This window comes from Larus michahellis, chromosome 7, assembly GCF_964199755.1.
Source record: "Larus michahellis chromosome 7, bLarMic1.1, whole genome shotgun sequence".
Taxonomy (NCBI): domain Eukaryota; kingdom Metazoa; phylum Chordata; class Aves; order Charadriiformes; family Laridae; genus Larus; species Larus michahellis.
Genome location: NC_133902.1, coordinates 38426152 through 38440354, shown reverse-complemented (window position 1 = coordinate 38440354; position 14203 = coordinate 38426152).

Genomic DNA, 14203 nt, shown 5'->3' with positions numbered 1-14203 from the left:
TACCTCATTTTCTGGGCATGTGGGGAAGCTGATCTGCAGACAGGGCTAGTGGTGGAGACCTCAAACATCTCATCCAGCTTTGCCAAGCTCAGTGCTGCCCAAACATTTGTTTTACAGCCTAAGACAGCTCTAAAAGGTGCCTGTCTTTGGGGAAGGTTCCAGGCCATACAGGTACGTCCCAGGGGCTTGTTGCAGCCTTTCAGTGTGGATGCATGCACAGTCACTTGCTCCTCAGACAGTGGACCACATTCATGTCCCATTTCTGTAATGGGCACTGCCTTGCTTCACCCTTATCTCATGTTCTCCTCTTAGTCATGCTCTCTCCTGGCCAAGCATTTCAGTTGAGATGCTTGTTGAGCTCCCTGGCTGTCCCGCAGTGCCAGGGACACCTCACTCACAGCTGGAAAGTCTGAGGAGCACCTCTGGGGAGGCTCCGCCGGTGGCTGCAGTTTGTATCAGATGTCCCACTCTCCTCTCCACAGAAAGTTAGGAAAAAATGCCTTCACGTCTGCCCTAATAAAGGCAGTAATTGTTGCAGCTAAAGAAATATTTCTTAACGGCTCACTTCAATCCTCATCGTGAATCATCCATGAAGGAAGGGAACATGACACAGACAAGCCCCTGGGTTACACACCTACTGCTACGGCTGCCCAGCTGGCAGGATGCAGCGCTGCCAGTAAGGGAGGGGGTGGGAAAAGGGGCTGCCCCCTCCCACACAGGTCCTGCACCCTGCTGGTGGTATGCCCTCCTCACACCCCAGCTGGGACATGTCAAATGCAGGGATGCAAAAGACACCTGGAGAAAGCTCTCTCTGTCTTTGGGCTGGTTTATAACTTTTTGCTAAAAAAGCAGATGGCAGGAGGGATTTTTCCTGCTTCTGTGTGCTCTCTCCCCTCCTCTGCCCTACAGCCCCCCACCCTCAGCCCCACCCCAACCATGCCCTTGCTTTTTCCCCTTACTGAAAGGGGAAGAAAATCCCAGACCAGCAGAAATTGTCAGTTTCCAAGCCTCAGTTCTGGAGTGTCTGTCAGTTTTGCCCAGGAGAAAAATCTAAACATTCCCTTTAAATTCCAGTTTGCCCAGAAGAGACACAGTTTTAAACAGAGTCCGGTGAAGAGCTGTCTTCCCCAGAAGACACAGACCAGCAGGTATTTTTCAGCAATGTGCAATGCCTTGTGCTTAGGCGTGCTGCCTTGTCTCTCCCCACACTGGTGCCCTGTCCAGGCAGGATCGCGGGAGCCCTTGTCGGGTGTTTGGGCCAAAGTGGGCCCTGATATGCTGGACCCATTTTGTCTTCCATTTCTGGTTATATTTACTCCCCTCTTTTCAGTCTCAATTTTTATGCTTACATTACAGGGAAGGTCAAAAATGCTTCTGCCTGTGGGCCTGCTTTGTTAAACTTCAGATGTTCTCCAGATGTTCAGCAAGGGGGTTTATGTAACAACAACAGAATTTGGGCCACATTTCTCTGTTTTCCTCCGACTAAATTCTCCTCATTTGAGGCAGTGCTGATTCACAGCCCTTCATGGGAAGGTGGTGGTTGGGAAGGGGGCAATCACTGAGGCCACTTTACCAATGTGGTAGGAGTCCTAGAACACGGACCTTACAAGCAATGCAAAAATCAACAATGCAACAGGCTGGGACAATACTGTGGGACTGCAATCCTAGAGGACAGAGCAAAATGCGATAAAAGAGAGGTGAACTGATAAGTGAGAGATGAATATCCTGCCCAGTTAGCTCTTGTAAATGAGAACATAAGACTGCTTGCACTTGCAAAGCAACAAGAGGCTCAGCTACACCTGCCCACTGGCACCGATCATCTGTCCAGACCTATCCAGCTTTGTGGCTGCAGCTCTGGAGCAGGCCTGCAGATTAGTTGATTGCCCTGGTTATTGTTTCTCCATGGGCATCAAGTATGGCGTGAGGCCCTGCCTGGCACCCTGTGGTGTACCTTTACAGCCCTGAGGTCCACGTCATTTCCCTGCACTGTTGTCAGTGCCTGCTCCCACCACCGATGGGAAGGCATGGTAGCATCATGACCGCTATTTCCACACCCCTGGGCAGCTCCATTCCCCAGAGGCACTGCCCTGGACAGCACAGGACTCCTGGAGACCACAGGACTGCCAGGGCAACTCTTCCCCCAGCTTACAGCCCTGTAACCCAGCCAAATTGCTGTTGACGATGTTAGTGCTAGACCTCAAGCTGTGTAACAATAAATAGCTGCTCTAGGATGATTTTGAACTCCATTTTCAAAATTATTTAAGAGCCTTTCCTGTGCCTACTGTTTTCTCAGGGAGCAGAGGTCCATTGTCTAGCCTCTCCTAGCTGTAACAGCAGAATAACTGAATGTTCAAATGCCTCTTGCTATCCTGGCATTTGTGGTTTGTTTTAACTCTATTATTCCCAAATGTGTCTCAGTTTAAGATTTGCATTATTTTGTCCGATTGCATGGATCTCCCCCTTAAAAGAAATCATATTGTATAAGAAGAAAGAATCATGGTGTACGTCAGCTTGTGGGCAAACTGCAGAGGAAAGACTGTAATCCATTAAGAAATACAAGGTTGACACACAGAAATAATTCTGAGCAAACTCAAGACCATGGAGGAAGACGATCCCCTCCCCCTGAACACGCACTGTCATTGTGTGAACTGGTGCAGGCAGGATGCAGGAACAACCACAAAACCACGGATGAAAGGCAAAGAGCCCTTGTTAGCAAGAGAGTGAGAGCGCGCTCAGACTCCCTGTTCTTGCCAGTATTTCAAGGGTTGGAGCAGGCGTAGTTTTCCCACTGTGCTTTGATCTTCTTCAACAAGAGGGCAGGATTCTCAAGCGGCAGATAAGGTGTCCTTGAGTCCTTAGCAGACTTATGTTATCTAAGTGCAGGTGTTCTGCTTGCAAGCACATAAGACTGAACAACAATTAGTGTGAATATGTGTTTCCCAGCACCCCAGGTGTGAGTTACATGAGTGTGTTTACAGTCCTCCTCGCTGATCTTCCATTGCTTTCCCACAGTCATCATCACACTTCTCCAAGTAAAGGATTTGAGAAGCTGATGGCCTCCAGTAGTGTTGTCCAATAGATGCTCCATATAGGGGAGCATCACCAAAGCACGCTGCATACCGTATCTCTGGGAGATATGTATATAACAATTTTAGGTTTTGCTAATTCCTATCAATAGTTAAGTCATTTAGAGTATAGGTACCTATAAAATAACCAGACTAAATAAGATCTTGTATTCTAGTTAGGCTAAGATGTTAATTAGACAAACAATGAATTTTTAGATCTACACTTAACAGTGTCTTCTTTGGTTGCCCTTATCTAAGCCCACATGCAACAAGCATGCTCTTCCAGGGTCTTTCCCCTCAAAATTTCTCTTCACTGTCTGTCAGGAGATATAGCTGGGTCCAGAGTGACTGCTTTCCATGCTTTTCTGCAGAAAGCTTATGTTGCATCAGCCCAGTTCCTGGGTTGCCCCCGGCATGCTGTGGCAGAGCTCCTGGGACCTCTGGCAGCAGAGAGCTCTGGAGGATGTGTAGCAGGAGGAAAGCTGCAGGCAGGTGGCCCAGCAGTTGCCTCACCAAGAAGTTGAGAGGACTGTTGATATACTTCTGAACTGAGCAATCAATGCTAATTTCTATTTTTTTTGTTTTTCTTGTTTCATTTAAATAGCTTCTTACACATGAGGTCATCCCTGTCAGACATAGAAACTACAGAGGTGCTCACAGGAGAACCCTGAGACAATGACATGGCATTTCCAGAGAGGACTGGGAATGTGTGGAGAGACTCGTCCCTGTGAAATATCGCTGCAGCCCTTCCACCTGCCCACCATCTCAGCAGGGCAGCGTTCCTGGTCCCATACGTTGTTGCAGACACCCACAAGAAACACTTCTCGGCTTTGTCATCTCTGTGAAAATGCTAGATTTTAACACCCAAGCTGCTGAACCAAATGAAAACACAGCTGGGGTATCTCTTCTTGATGGTAATATATCAAACGGGAAAATAGAATGAAATAAAAGAAGCTGGAGGCAATGCAGGCGCATCCTACACCATCCTACCTGTCGTGCTTCTGGAGAAAATTTTTTGTTCTTTTTTCTTCACTTTTGTTTATGGCACTTTGTTCTCAGTGACTTCAAAGGTCTTGGGAGATAAACTGTTTCTTGAAATGAGGTGAGTTTTCTAGTGGGGAAAAACTATGCAAGAAACTTTGGGGGACATCTATTTTTACAACATCATCTGATTTTACTGCACAGAGTGTACGCTGTAGCAGTCCTGGTATAGCCATGGACTTAAGCCTGTCTAAAAAATGGATTATTTTTTTTTTTCCATAATCTGCTGGCCAAATAAAAGATGCTGCATCATCAAACTTAGGTTTCTTTAGACACTGAAGCACTGAGAAATAAGGCATGAAGAAGTCATTAAGCCCGTTTTTTACCTTAAAGGTATGTTTTAGCCCACAGGCTGCATATTTGTTCCCCTGTCAGATGGGTGTTTGTCCAGCCCTAAATTGCTCTGAACATAGAGGCTTTGCTATGTCTGCAGACAGTCTGTTCTAGTGCAAATCACTGCTGCTACTTACAGTGCTGCAAATAATGGAGCTGGTGCAACTTCTAGAGAACATGTCCTAGTGTCCAGCCTAAGTACCCCCTGCTGCTGTTAAACCTGTTACTCCTTGTCGTCTCCACAGAGATCATGTTCCTCCCTCCCTTACAGATTCATTTAGCAGCTGAGATCTCTTATTTGTATTTTCTTCTTTCTCTCATGACCTGAACACACAATTCTTGTTCGCTGTGCCAGAAGCCTGTGGGAGCACTCGAAGGTAAGGCTATGGCAAAAAGTCCAGAGGCTTGTTCCTAGCCATGGCACCTATGGATAAGGTCCTCGTAGCAGGCATGGTCATCACAACAGCAATCTGGAAAAACTTCTCCAAACTGGTAAGGGGTCTGATGGCAGTGGGGGTCCCCTTACTCCTGGGTCTGTTTGAGGTTGTTTTCAAATGTTGTCAAACACCCAGCATGGATGACCTTTCTTTGCCATTTGGCCCACAGGTTAGTTACACAATGATTACTTAATTTTGAGACTTCTACCCATCATTAAGGTATTGGAGGGACAGGGCAAAGCCTTTCTGAGCCCCCACAGAGCCGATTAATAACCCAAACTAGAGTTCTGACAAGAGAACCTGGAGACATTTGTTTTGCACAGCTGTCCTCGAGACTAGGAAGGGATTAAGGCACAAATTGTTGTATACAGGCACCTTTGAAACAACCTTTGTGGAAGGTAACCTCTGGTTTACATATGGATCCGTAGAACATGCTCAGAGTTAGCCATCTTCATCAACAAGCTTATGCCAACCAGCAGCAAATCTTTACTGCGGCTGAAATTTGAAATCTGACCTGTTATCCTGGAAAATATGGGCCTCAGAAAGCTCCCAGTCACAGAGGTGCGGCCTGGAGACACTTGACAAAAGAAAACAAATGGCATCCTTCCACAGAATCAAACTAAGGAGGAGAGACAGCCTGCCATACCTTGTGGTACCCACATCCCTCAGATGCTCACTGCGATGTGCAGGTGAATCTGGCTGCTGCAGCAGCGCGCAGGGATGGTGGAGCCCAGAAGCCAAGGATCAAAAGCCATCAGTGGACTTTGTGCTTCCTGAATCACTTGGTATCAAAACAGCCAGCCTGATGTTTCAGCTTTGCAATGACCCATGTCTCCCAGTGCTCCCTCCCCGCCACGAGGGCATGGTCTCCTGCTGGGGCTGTGTCCCACGGGGGAAGGACCACAGGCTGCTACAGTATGGAGCATGGCTCCCAATGGCCCCAAAAGCCTCTGCAAAGAGGACGAACTCTGCATGAAAAGAAACAAAATATACGCGCCTACAACAGTTTTTACATCAGCACGTGAGAGCCCCCAAAGCCTCACAGTAATTTCAGGCACTGACCAGGACTTGTCCTTCCTAAGCATGCCAGTTTGTACTCTGACCCCTCAGGGAGATGTAAAATGAAATATCAAAGCAGATTTATGTGTTTCATAGACTGACTGGGACAGGCACTGGCAGCTACCTACCCTGACCTCATCCAGCATCTGTGGTGGGAGGACAAAGACCCTCATCTTACCAAACCTTTTCTTTCAAGCTCCCTCCCTGGAAGAGCCTATCCTTTCCTGGGATGATCTCAGGATTATCCCTGCTACTGCATTTTTTACTTTCACTGAGGATGCTGCCTGTTGGCTGCCAGGCTGAATATCACTAGTTTGTTGTTAATCCCTCCTTGCCCTTTGCATGGGGGGTAAGGGCTCTTTGATGTTCTTCCAGCTTTCCAGAAATAAGCTTTTCTCGTGTTAGGACTGGGGGATTAACTCCTACTGGCGTATTAAACCTCAGACGCTGATGTAAGCCAGAAAGGGATTTCTGCAATGTCACAAACGCATCTCTTGCAGTCAGACTGAACCAAATCAGGTGTCAGATACCTAGCCCCACATTGCATGACCTTGTACCACGTTCAAGGCACATCCAGCGCAGACGCTGGCTAGCCCTAGCAGGAGGTCCTTGCCTGCAGCCCGCAGCCCCCTTTGCCTGTGCTGCTACTGCCCTCGTCCTGGCCTGAGACTCTGATGTGGAGCATCAGCAGAAGGGCAGGCTGCAGGCTACATGGGTCTGGCGCACCTCATTTTGAAAGCAGGCTTTTCTACATGGCACAAATCTAGTGTAATGTAATCCTAAAGATCCTAAACATGATACAAAGTTTACCTCTAAAGTTTTTCTCTGTCTCTCTTTTCTTCTGCCCCAACAATCAAATCCCATACCCCTCGACTAGTATTTTTCATGGCTTAAGGGAAAGCAAACAGTGTAGGAATAAGCATGCAAGGCCAGCACGTAGATCCCGCAGTTTTTCACTGCTTCAAAACCATGGGGGAAAGGCGTAACTGTCAGAGCCTGGCTGGTGTTTTGTTCCTGGCTCAGTTCTAGAAAGCAGTTCAAATCTTCATAAACACGGATATTAACTCGAAGTGCTGGTCTATAGCTTCTGAAATCCCTGCAAATCCCTCTCTTGCCCTAAAAGAATCCAAACCCTCAGGAGCCACAAAGCATTCACTCCTTCATCTGAGTTGTACTTATTTCTACGTAAATGGGAAATTCATCCCGGAGTGTTTCTGAGGGCTCTGGATCTCTGATAGTACCTCTGGTGATAAAATCATCCCTGCATATAAAATTATGTCTTGGTTAATGTGAGAACTAAACACAGTCACATACCGTATTTTCCACAGGACCTGAAGTACTAGAGATTTTTCAAAGGCAGCTTGTAAAACCAGCATGTTGCTTTTCTAGGGCAAGCCTGTCCCGGATAAAGCTCAGTCTGCAAGCAGCAGACTGCAGTTTGTTCTGGCTCCGAGAGCCTAATGTGGAAGTGCTGGGCACGTACTTAACAAGACACAGCCGAGGGCAGCTGGATGAGTTCCATCTGGAGCTCCGCAGCTCCTTTGAAAAGTGTGTCAAAAGGGGTCTGGCGTGTGGGTGAAATGAGAACATGCGGCAGATTACTACACTTGAAAACAGCCATCCCAACAGCAGCCTGGGGTGTGACCTGAACGCTGCCCCCAGGGCACAATGGGGTCTTGCTGAAAGTGTCATTTACTACCTTGCAAAGCAAGGCAGGAGCAGACTAACCTTGCATAAATTTCCCTCTGCAACATTCCTGGGCGTCCTGGTTTGAGATAAAACAGAACCAGTTTTCTGTTCAGTAATTTTACTTTTCAGTTAAGCCCCTCCTAACTAACTGAAGTCTCTGAAATTAGCAGTACACTGTTCAGGCACTGTTCGCTACCAGAGCAGTAAGACCTGATTGTTTATAATTTATTCCAAGGAACGGTATGCAGAGAGACTCCTACTTATTGCTATAGGAATCAAGGTCAGCTAACTTTGTCCCATTTTAATTTGCCCCGTTTGAGGGTCAGAAGCGGAAAAACGTAGAGGGGTTGCACCTGTGGAGAGGAGTGGACAAGGACAGACGACCCAAAACTGACCAAACCAAAACCATCCCATCGGCATCATGCTCAGTATAAAAGCTGAGAGATGAAAGGGCCAGCCCTTTTTCTTCAATGCCTGGCGTCCAAGGAGGACTCTGTCTGCCCTTGATCCCGATCCCTGTATTCCTCAATCCAGATACAGAATCCAGTTCCCATCCATCCCTGAGTCCAGTCTGGGACTCTCCCTGTGCCTGTCGGTGACATGATTGTCATCCTGGGAGCTCAATACTGGTTTTATATATATTGTATATATTTAATTATTTTATTTTTATTATTTTATTAATATTTAATTAGTTTGGTTACTTTTAAACTCATAAGTCTCTTTCTCTGTCTTCATCCTCTCCCTTCAGGGAGAGGTGGGGGAGAGCACCCGTCTTTCATCTCAGTGGCCAGTCTGGCCCAAACCATGACATTGGGTCTCACAGGTCACATCCTGTGGGAAGACCCATGCTAGGTCTTGGAAGACCACATGCTTCCCATGGTGCAGGAGGAGGGCTGCATCTTTGCAAAAAGATGGTAATATTGCTCTGAGGCCACACATGGTTCAAGCTCGTGCCATCTGGCCAAGGTTCTCAGGGTCCCCGCAGCTTCCAGTTTCAGTTGAAGTCTCATCATCTAGCCCACGCTATCCCCTTTGCTATTCAAGTGGGTGGGTACTGGGAATTTATTGCTATCAAACCCAAATTGAGTGGCTCCACTCTTCATAGTCACAAGAGGATTTGGGATTTCCTGTAAATTCAGGGTCGCTTGGATTCACATTGTTGTATGTTCTGCGCAAGGCCTGGGAAGACCCTCATGCATGTGGCAAGACATAGCCAAGAAATACTCTGCTGGTAGATGCTGCATGACTGAAGGGGGAGTCAACCATGGCGTTCTTTATGCAGAATATAGACATTGCCGCACCCCAGGGGCTGCCTCATCCAGTTGATGACAGGCTGCTGTGTGGGTGTTCTGGTAGACTCAGGCTGGCTGCTAGACAGGCACCACTCAAGCATGGAAGGCAGAAAGTGTGCTATCTATCTGGGAAGCTTTTCTGTATCCTCTTCGGTGTAGGGAAGGGAATTCTCAGGAGAAGGCAATTTAGTGTGAGAAACTCTAAAACAGCAGTGTCTGGCCTGCATAGCAAAGACAGATATGACCATGTCATATCTGTATGGCATCAGGAAGGCATCGCACAATTCAAACACTTCTGCTTTGAAATCACAAGATCAGTTTCTGACTGTCTTGTGCCTGGTTTACAGGTAATGCCAGAAGATACTTTAAACAAGGTGGTTAACAAAGCTGTTTGTGTATTTTTTGCTTGTGATGTCTGGTGGGTTAATAGGTAGAGACAAGAGCTAGAAAAATATTTTGAGAGCTCTTTTGTTGGTGGGGTCTTGCAAAACAAAGGAATTGTTTGCTCAACCTAAAAACTGTAGGAGATGTGGGAACTGAACCTCTCTCCCTTGATTTCCATGCGCAAGAGATTCTGTGAAAACCATCCTGAGTGCACAGTGGACACAAGGCAAAGGCAGTGACGCACAAAAAAGTCAAGCTCCTGTTCAGATATACTTCTGGCTTAATAATTTCTGCTCTCTCCCCATTGTGCATGAAGCATGGGAGCACCCTACTGAGATGCCTATACTGGCTGAATCCTGTACCTCACTGCCAGGCCAGATGCCTTCTTTTATAGGTCTTTTGTGGAGGTATTTATTTCCTACAACTTCATCTATCTTCGGTGAAGACACCTTAGTCTAAGCCAATCATTTAGGACTCTTCATAGCAGGGACAAGAAATAAGCCTGTCTGAAGTAAAATTAACAAGAATCCTATCAGATAGGTCAGAGGGTGACAAACTGGTCCATAGAAGTCCTATTTCCCTCCACCGGTTATGAAGGGGGCCACGGTGACTGTTTCAGAAATGCACAGCTGCTTACGATCCCAAGAGTAGACACTGCCGTTCAGCTCTTGTACGGTGTTATCATGTGGTTTTGTGTAATTTTTCATAAACTCAGATAGTTGAATCAAGCCTGCAATCACTGTGTCTCCAGGTTTTTTACACTCCAGTGATTTTGATAGCCAAATTAGAGGCATGTGTTCACTGCGCAGTTGCGAAATTGGAACTGAAGAACTCAGTTGACCCACAAACACTGTTTTCTTATTGCACTTAAACAAGTGCTTGTTAGCCACTGGAGAGGACATATGTGCTGCATTACTAAAAACAGATTTGTTACTTTGCACATTTTTTCCAGGAAATTTTCATCAAAACAGTCCGATAAGTCACTTTAATTCCATTAAAACTCTTGAAATGTAGTGCTATATGTTAAATAATCATTCAGTTAATAGGGGCCTGATAGTTCTTACTGGTACATTAAGAGAAATTTAGTAAACAAGTGATTTTAGTAGGACGTTGTAAGGAGTTCACTGCTGAATTCAAAATAATTTTTCTATCTGAATATTTTTGCTCATGTTCTTTCCCAATCTGGATGGTTTCTAGCAGAATTAGGTCTATGTCATGAAATTCATACCAGTTCTGACTTTAAAGTTGCCCAACATGATGTGATGAGTTCTGTAATTGAACATGAGCCAGCAATATGCCCTTGCAGCCAAGAAGGCCAACAGGATCTTGGGCTGCTTTAGGAGGAGTGCTGCTCGCAGGTCAAGGGAGGTGATCCTTCACCTCTGGCTCAGTACCGGAGAGCTGGGTCCAGTGTCAGGTTCCCCAGGACAAGAGAAAGATGGGCGTACTGGAGAAGGTCCAACAAAGGGCCACCAAGATGATGAAGGGATTGGAACATCTCTCCTAAAAGGGAGAGGCTGAGAGAGCTGGGACTGTTCAGACCTGGAGGATGTTTTCCACGTGTATAAACACCTTATGGGAAGTAATGAAGAAGTGGTGCCCAGTGGCAGGACAAGAGGCAACAGGCACAAAATGAAACACACAAAACTCCACCTGAACACAAGTAAACAGGTTTTTTTTACTGTGAGGGTTGTCAGACGCTGGAACCGGTTGCCCAAAGAGGTTGTGTAGTCTCCATCTGTGGAGATACTCAAAACCCAACTGGACACTGTCCTGGGCAGCTGACTTCAGCTGATTCTGCTTGAGCCGGGGGGCTGGACTGGATGATCTGAAGAGGTGTCTGCCAGCCTCAACCATTCAGCTGTGATTCTGCTGGTCCCCTTCTTACCAGAGGCAACAGAAAGTCATCTGCTCTGCCTCCCTGCAGGTCCCTGGGCTAATGAGGGTTTCGGAGGAAAGCATTCCACAATCCTAAGGCATTACATGAGGCAGAGGAAAATTAAAGAGGGATCTTCTACCCTCTTCAGAAAGTGGGGGGTAAGGTTTATAAACTCTGAGATGGTTCCTGACTTTTTACTTCAAGGTAATCTTGCTGGATTTGCAACCATGCCTGCTGCAGACCACCCGGAGCCCAGCTTCAGGAGCCAAGCACCCTGTTGCTTACTAGCTCCCAGTGTCTTTGTGTTTCTGGTTACCAAACTCTAGCTGGGGACGGTGGGGGAGTGGCTGGGGGACGTGCATGGGTTTTGTCTGTCTGAAAGGGCAGCAGCTTACAGAAAGTACAGTATCTTGTGCTGATTTTGCTGCTTAGTCATACTTCAGTAACTGTAGCTTGGCAGCTGGTCTTACCCCCTTTCCTTTGCAAATGTTTCCATTTACGGCTGCGATTTTTATTTCCCTTTGCCTCCAATTGCCACACAGATGGGAAGTCTGCAAAAGGGGAGAAACCTTTGCATTGGGAGATGTAAACCTTTAAATCAGGAGAAACGTTTATACCAGAAGAAACCAGCTGTGTGTATTTATACCTTGCATTTCAAGTATCTCTTACAGAAGCACACCATCCAGGATGCTCAAGGGATTCAATAGGGATCATTTTGGCCAGAAGTGGGTGCTGTGCCTGTCTGGTGGCAAGAGCACTGATGTCACTGTGGTTGTCAATATTTTCCTTGCCCAGAGCTCAGATATGCTGTGAAGGAGAAAGTTGCAGCCATTTGACCAGGTTGTCCCTGCTAGCAGCTGGTTGCTGTGCCTGGTCCTGCCAGGGACATTGGAGAAGGGGCGACCACATGAGCAAGCTGTGCTGGAGACCCTCGGGGCCGTGCCCATCCTCTTCCCAGAGCCATAGCTCCTGAATACACCTTGTTGGCCTCCAGGAAGAGAGGATCCAGTTAGAGAGAAAGAGACAGCATGTGGAATCCACGTTTCCTCCATGCATTACAGACGTGCAGGTTTACATGCAGTGTGCTCCAGCAAGCCTATGGAAAAAAAGCATTCCCAGCTTATGAAGAGCTTTAGGGCAGATAAAACAGAGTCGTGACCTGAGCTGGAAAAGGCATGTGCCTACTGTGAGCTTATTGTGATGGCTGGGGGTGAAGCTTCTGGTGGAACAGCATTAGGATGTGGCACCCCCATCTTGCTCTCACACCTCATCTTGCTTACTGGTTCCCCATTCCCTGATCCATTACCTGAGAAAAAAAAAAAATAAATCATTTTCCTTAACCAGGGCACTAGATCGGAAACATAACTAATCTTTAATTTAAGGCCAGATTTCAGCCAGGCACTGAAAAACCCATGCTTTTTTACTCCCACTCGGAGTACTTTTGCGGAAATTAAGCATGTCCCTCAGCAAAACCAGGCCAGAGGTGGCTGCAGGTGGAGCGGGGCTCCAGTCCTGCCCCTCAGCAAGGCAGAAAGGGTGCAAAAACCGGAGCACTGACCTGGCAGCTGCCTCTTCATCAGGTTATGGATAACTTCTCCATGTCCGAATTGTTTCCTTTCAAATCTTTGGCTCAGTTCTGCATATTCTGTAGAAACATGTGATTTCTGGAGAAACCTTTTGAAAACAGATCATCGATTTTTCCAACCAAAAAAGCCTAATCTTTGGCAGAGCTGATTCCTTTACAATCAAAGCATTCAGCTCCTATGAACTGAGAGCCACTGTGGGAAGAACAAATGTGTTGTTATTGCCTGGCCCTGTTGATGAAGTCCTGTCTACAGCTCTTGGTTTTCTGGCCTGTGTTATGACACAGCTTCAAGAGAAGAAGACAGGAGCCATTTAAAACCATCAAGTCATGGCATAACATCCCTCAACCCGCGTCTCAGGATACAGAGAGCACGTGCATTATCCCATTCTCAAAAGCTTGAGTCCTACCCAGTCCTTTCTTCGCCTGGGTAGAGAGAAGAACAGGAAAGAAGCTCAGAGAAGTGGCACACCCCGTAGCACTCTCCCCAGATGGGAAGACAGACCTGGGATGGGTCCTGCTACAAGCCTCCGCCCCAGTGGCCCGGAGCTGGGACCATCACCATGTGCAGGATCCAGAGGCACGACCCCAGGAGCCGTAGCAGGGCTGTGCCGAGTGCCAGACCCAGGGAAAACGGGTGCTGCTCTGCTGTGCGGGCGTCCAGGGCTGGCTCCCTCTTGGCAGGACTGGAGAGTCTGACCAATGGCCTTAGGGGATGCAATGAGCACTACAAGGGCACTAGTGGGGGATCCTGGTTGGGAGTCAGCGCTGAGGCTTCTCTTCTGCAGGAGCAGACAGAGAGGGGGGGAGGGACCCCCCAGAGGGGGACCCCAAGACTTGGGACAGGGAAATGGGGAGGTGCTCCTACAGTGGCTACAGTGGATGCTGGGACACTGGAGCTGGTGGCATGCAGCTGAAGTCTCATGAGAGCAGGCTGCTGGGGCCCGTGGTGTCCTGTGCAGGGGAGGGACTAGTGAAGGGATATGTGGAGCAGCGGATCGATCCTGCTGTTCCTGCAGAGGGGATACCCCCGTGCAGGGACAGCAGGTGAAGTCTGCAATAGGTGAATACTCAAGCGGCTGTCATCTTCAGGGGTGGCTGTTCCCAGGCAAGGGATGGAGTTTATTACAGCGTGAACTTTGTACCCTGCTCCATAGGGGCAAGGGGTGGAGATTATCATGTATATGTGTTTACACTTGTAACCTTCTTAATTTTGGTCTTTTGAGGGGGGTTGTTTACTGAGTGCGTGAACACAGCGTTATCATGTCCATCTGAATTGTCTGGGAGGAAGGGTAGAGCTTGTAGCATGTGTATGTTAAGGCTGTGATGATGTTAAAAGACTTTGTAATGAATGTATATTCAAATGACATCCCTTAAATATGTGTTCCCCTGAAGCGTGGACTTCAGGCTGCGTGAAAGCAGCTCCCGGTTCTGGAAACATG